General features: G+C 41.8%; 1 pseudogene; it reads left to right on the top strand.

Moving 5' to 3' along the window:
- The first annotated feature begins 1,555 nt into the window (after nt 1-1,555).
- Tdpoz1-ps17 (TD and POZ domain containing 1, pseudogene 17) lies at nt 1,556-2,637 on the top strand (annotated as a pseudogene).
- The last annotated feature ends 3,656 nt before the right edge of the window (nt 2,638-6,293 follow it).

The raw sequence follows: 6,293 nt of genomic DNA, 5'->3' as shown, positions 1-6,293 counted from the left end.
CCTTCAGGTTCTGGCGGTGTCTCAGGCAGGGGTCCTGCCGCTCCTGGGCCCTCCCCCACGGGAGCCCAGAGGCCTTATACAGTTTCTTCTTGGGCCAGGTATATGGGCAGGGGTGGGCAGTGTTGGTGGTCTTTTCCTATCTGCAGCCTCAGGAGTGCCCACCTGATCAGGCGGTGAGGTCTCTTTCCCCTCAATCTGTGTTCTTTCAGTTTTTCCTGAACTGCTCTGCCTTGCCTCAAACTAACTTAACCAACTATTGGACTCTTCTGGCTCCTTTCTTGTTCTCTGAATCATTCTGTTTTCCCCCCATATCTCCATTTCTCTCTTTTCAACCTATCTCTGAAAAACTCTCCTGGAAAAACTGCATCCTCTCTTACTTTTCTCTCTGTACTTGCTTCTTTTTCTTCATCATTTACTTGTTTATTTACAACCCAAATGTTGCCCCACTCCAGTTTATTCTTGCAGAGCTCCTCCCCCCAAATAACAGTTAGGAGCCTATCTGACAAAACTCATAGAAGGGTCTTTAATTTCTTTTCTAGATCAAGCACCCCCACCCCTCCTGACAGCCCAATGCACCACAGTCATGAAACATCACTTTGGTGGTGAAGGAGTACTGAATTTCTTCCTGTTTAGACTATCTGTCGACTTAAGTAACCTAAAATACTGGAGGGGATGCCTTTTAACATTTTGTGACTTATGTTGAAGTAGATAGATCCAGTTCAACTACAGACTGTTTGGGTAGAAAAACACACTTTTAATCTGAGTCTTGAGGCAGAAAAACACACACCATTAATCCAGATCTTAAGACTAGAAGACATTCACTTAACTGGGCCCCACTTCTATTACAGGCCTATGTAAGTATATAGGAGAAGTCAATTGTGAGTCTTTGCTTGCTTGCTCTCATCTTACTAGCAAACTCATTTCTTCATTGGCATCTGAATCTAATTCTTCAGGATTCTGTTCGATACTGAAGAAGACCTGAGACTTCAAACCTTGTGGAATAATTGCATATTGACTTTAGCCATCTTTATATTAGCTCAACCTCTGCCTACAGATTTTTCTCATACATCCACTTTCTATGTATATAGAGAAATTCATTCTTTATGTTTGCTACAGGACCCCAATTAATACTACACAATTGAAATGAGATTGTTTGTACACTTCCAAACTCTTCCAACGTTAGATAGAATAGTCAAAAGTAGTTACAATTGACATAAGATTCAATAAACACACACAGAGACAGACCCATGGCTGGGATGAGTGAGAATATTGGAGACTGAGAGAGACACAAACACAGAGAGACAGACAGAGACAGAGACAGACAGAGAGAGAGATATTTATCCTCGTAGTGAGTCTGTTTTATCTTCAGTAGAACAAATATGGAAACCTACAGAAAATGAATAGAAATACAAGTTTCCAAGAATATAAAGGGACAATTTAGCAGACAGAGAAAATAAAATCTAAAGGGTATCTATAATTGTATCCTACAGAGTGAATAGTAACTTCTATTACTTCTTTCAGATCAACTTTAACCTCCAAACTACCTCCAGAAGACATGTTAAGGGACCTGGAAGTCAAGAGCTGTGGCTACACACACATCAGTGTTCGGAATTTCTGCTATGAGTGGGCCTTTAGAAACTTTATATTTTGCATGGATGGAATTCGGGAAAATATTACAAGCCCAGGGTTCTCATTAGAGGCCAGTGAAGAAGTACAATGGTGTTTGACAATATACCCAAACGGTGTTGATGAAGAAAGCACAGATTACATGTCTGTTTACCTGGGTTTGCTCAGTTGTCCAAAGAGCGCAGTTTGGGCAAAGGTACAGTTCTGGATCACAAATGCCCAAGGAGAGAAATATATTATTACAAAGATCTCAGATGTTTTAAGGTTTCTGCCAAATCGATACTGGGGATGCAAAAATTTCATCCTTCGAGATTTCCTCCTCTACCATAGTCATTGGCTTCTCCCTGAAGACAAGCTTACCCTGTGTTGCAAGGTGAGCATATCAGGACCCTTCTTTAGCAGGCCTGGACAGAACATGATACCTGCAATCAGGGATCCAATGCAAATATTGGCAGAAGACCTAGGAGAGCTGTGGGAAAATTCCCTCTTCACAGACTGCAGCCTGGTGGTAGCTGGCCAGGAATTCAGATCTCACAAGGCCATCCTAGCAGCTCGCTCTCCAGTTTTCAGAGCCATGTTTGAACATGAAATGCTAGAGAGCTTAACAAACTGCATTGAGATCCATGACATTCACCTGCAAGTCTTTAAGGAAATGATGCATTTCATTTACACAGGGAGGCACCACACCTCCACAGCCACTCAATGGCCACTGATTTGTTTGCAGCTGCTGATAAGTATGCCCTGCAGGGCTTGAAGGTCATGTGTGAGGATGCCCTGTGCAGCAACATCTCTGTGAAAAATGCTGTACCCACTCTCATCCTGGCTGACCTCCACAGAGCAGAGAACCTGAAGACTAAAGCTATGGACTTCATTATACTTCATGCTTCTGAAGTCTCTGAGACCGTGGGGTGGAAGTCAATGGTGGAGTCACATCCCTACTTGGTGGAGGAAACATTTCGCTCCCTGGCTCCTATACATTGTCCTTGCTTGGAGCCCTCACTCAAATGCTGAAAGATATTTTAGGAGCTTGACAGCTATGACCTACACCTGTCTTCCAACAGCAACAACCACTCATTCTACCCCTGACTTCTGTTTAGACTACAGTATTGCTGGAGCATTTACAGTGAATCTGGGCAAAGGCAGCCTGGATTTACAAGAGCTGTAATATGTCAAAATGGTGTGTGGGGAAAGGGCAGCACTAGGGTCTTGGACACTCTACCAGATATCTACCCTGCTGTTGTTTTATTCTTGTCTGATGTCTTGAACCTGGGATTCAACTGGCCTGAAACACAGCTCAACTGACTCTTTGGAAAAACCTGTCTGCATTATACTGAGCAGAATAGATGACCTAACTTAACTGGCATGTAAAAATTTTCACCTAATTTATGTGTATTATATATTTGCAAATAAAAATCTTTCAACCTTAATGTATTTATCCTGTTAATTACCAGTTGCGTTATTGTTCTAATTAAGTCTTTAACTGCTGTATTGAGTAGATTTAAGAGAATGAGAAACCACTACTTGCCTTTGCTTTTGTACAGTGGCTTTGAGTTTCTCCCCATTTAAGTTGATGTTGACATGGGCTTCTTCTATATTACCATTATTATATTTAGCTCTATCATCTGTGTGGCAATCTCTGAAGAACTTTTACCATTAACGGGTCGCTTCTTAAAGACCTTTCCTGGATCCAGTTTAATGAGCATGTTTTTTGCTTTTTTTGTTTGCATTTGATTTGCTGTTTTTTTGTCAGTTGGTTTATATGGTCAATTAAAGTTTGATTTTTGTATATCGAAGCACCCCTATTCACCTGAGACAAAGCCTACTTTGTTTTTGTACATGATATTTTTAATGTGTTCTTGGAATATGTTTTTAATTATTTAATGATTATGTTTGTATGAGAGTCCATAAGGGAAATTGATTTTTCTTTTAGATATCAGGGTAACTGTAATCTCTCATAAAATAGAGTGGGAAATATTCCTTATGTTTTTGTTTTATGGAATGATTTGAGGAGTATAGGCCATAACTCCTCTTAGAATGATAGAATTTTGTGTGAAAATTATCTGGTTCTGGGCATTTTTTTTTATGGTGAGACTTTTAATGGCTGCTGCTATACTTACATGCCTTTGATTTGGTGCACACATGGTAAGATCGAAATGGCATCTTGGGCCTTTTTCCTTTGATGAGTATTGTTGCCCTTACCTAATGTGAGTCCAACTCACATTCAGACTATTTTGCACAGAGGAATTGACTCTACTATGTCCATACTCCTCTCCTCTTCTGAACACCCAGATGTACAGGGGAGACAGTTATGTCCTATATACCATTGGTCAGTAATGACCTTTATAATTGGAAGTTATAGACGCCTCCCTCCATTTTCAAAAAGACCCTCAGATCTCCTAGGTCTTTTAGATTCAATCATGTTGACTCATAAACTGGTCTGTGATGACTGCTTCACGTTCTTTTTCACAACTGAAGAATGTAAGAGAATTGTGGGAGAAGCTTAGAAATTGGATCTAGGGGTAATGGACTGCTCACACAGGTACAGCCTTTACTTTGAACATTCCCAACTGGTATTGTAAGGCTGTTGAAGGTAGGGAGAGGATATGTGCCTACCTTCAGATTCTGTTGGGTGAGCCTCAGAGAAGCTTCTATCAATTTGACCTATAAATTTATCTAAGGTAGACAGGTGAAATAATGAGAGTCCTAGAGAATATCTAAAAAGAATTTTTTGAAGACTATAAAACCTACATTCTTTTGGACCCAGAAACAAGAGAACATTGTCAGTGGGAAGTATGGCATTTTAAAAACAAACTGCGCCTGATATCTGTCAGGAACTTCAGTGCCTGGATGGTTTTGTTGGTAAGCAACTTCCTATAACTTTATATAGGAAGAATATATGACTAAGAGCCTTGGAGTTCAGCTACATTCCATGCCCTGGTTAAACCTAAAGGAGGAGGGGAAAGCCAGACGGTTTTGGTGGACATAGGGCACAAAATTCTTGAAACAAGCACTGGGGCCAATTTCAAATAAAAAACATGGGTACAGGGGCAAGAGAAATCAACAGAAACCAAGATTACTTGGCATCATCAGAGCCCAATTCTCCCATCAAAGCATTACTGGATATTCAAACACACCAGAAAAGCAAGATCTAGATTTAAAATAACATTCTATCATGGTGATGGAGGACTTAAGAAGGTCATAAATAACTCCTTTAAGGAAATACAGGACAACACAAACAACTAGAAGCCCTTACACAAAAAATCCCTTAAAGAATACTGGGAAAAAATGAAACAGGACAAGGAATTGACCAAAAACATCCAGGATTTAAAAATGGAAATAGGCCCAGACCCTGTGAGAGAGAGACCCAACCACCTGGTCAGGTGGGCACTCCTGAGGCTGCAGAGCGGAAGAGACCACCAACACTGCTCACACCTGCCCACATCCCTGGCCCAAGAGGAAACTGTATAAGGCCTCTGGGCTCCCGTGGGGGAGGGCCCAGGAGCGGCAGGACCCCTGTGCCTGAGACACCACTAGAACCAGAAGGAAACAGACCGGATAAACAGTTCTCTGCACCCAAATCCCGTGGGAGGGAGAGCTGAACCTTCAGAGAGGCAGACAAGCCTGGGAAACCAGAAGAGACTGCTCTCTGCACACACATCTGGGACGCCAGAGGAAAAAGCCAAAGACCATCTGGAACCCTGGTGCACTGAAGCTCCCGGAAACGGCGGCACAGGTCTTCCTGGTTGCTGCCGCTGCAGAGAGCCCGTGGGCAGCACCCCACGAGCGAACTTGAGCCTTGGGACCATAGGTAAGACCAACTTTCTGCTGCAAGAAAGCTACCTAGTGAACTCAAGACACAGGCCCACAGGAAGAGCTGAAGACCTGTAGAGAGGAAAAACCACACGCCAGAAAGCAGAACACTCTGTCCCCATAACTGACTGAAAGAGAGGAAAACAGGTCTACAGCACTCCTGACACACAGGCTTATAGGGACAATCTAGCCACTGTCAGAAATAGCAGAACAAAGTAACACTAGAGATAATCTGATGGCGAGAGGCAAGCGCAGGAACCCAAGCAACAGAAACCAAGAATACATGGCACCATCGGAGCCCAATTCTCCCATCAAAACAAACATGGAATATTCAAACACACCAGAAAAGCAAGATCTAGTTCCAAAATCATTTTTGATCATGATGCTGGAGGACTTCAAGAAAGACGTGAAGAACTCCCTTAGAGAACAAGTAGAAGCCTACAGAGAGGAATCGCAAAAATGCCTGAAAGAATCGCAAAAATCCCTGAAAGAATGCCAGGAAAACATAAATAAACAAGTAGAAGCCCATAGAGAGGAGACACAAAAATCCCTGAAAGAATTCCAGGAAAACATAAATAAACAAGTAGAAGCCCATAGAGAGGAGACACAAAAATCCCTGAAAGAATTCCAGGAAAACACAATCAAACAGTTGAAGGAATTAAAAATGGAAATAGAAGCAATCAAGAAAGAACACATGGAAACAACCCTGGATATAGAAAACCAAAAGAAGAGACAAGGAGCTGTAGATACAAGCTTCACCAACAGAATACAAGAGATGGAAGAGAGAATCTCAGGAGCAGAAGATTCCATAGAAATCATTGACTCAACTGTCAAAGATAATGTAAAGCGGAAAAAGC

The sequence above is a fragment of the Rattus norvegicus genome, chromosome 2 (genome assembly GCF_036323735.1).
Source record: "Rattus norvegicus strain BN/NHsdMcwi chromosome 2, GRCr8, whole genome shotgun sequence".
Taxonomy (NCBI): domain Eukaryota; kingdom Metazoa; phylum Chordata; class Mammalia; order Rodentia; family Muridae; genus Rattus; species Rattus norvegicus.
This window is presented reverse-complemented; position numbering and strand designations above follow the sequence as displayed.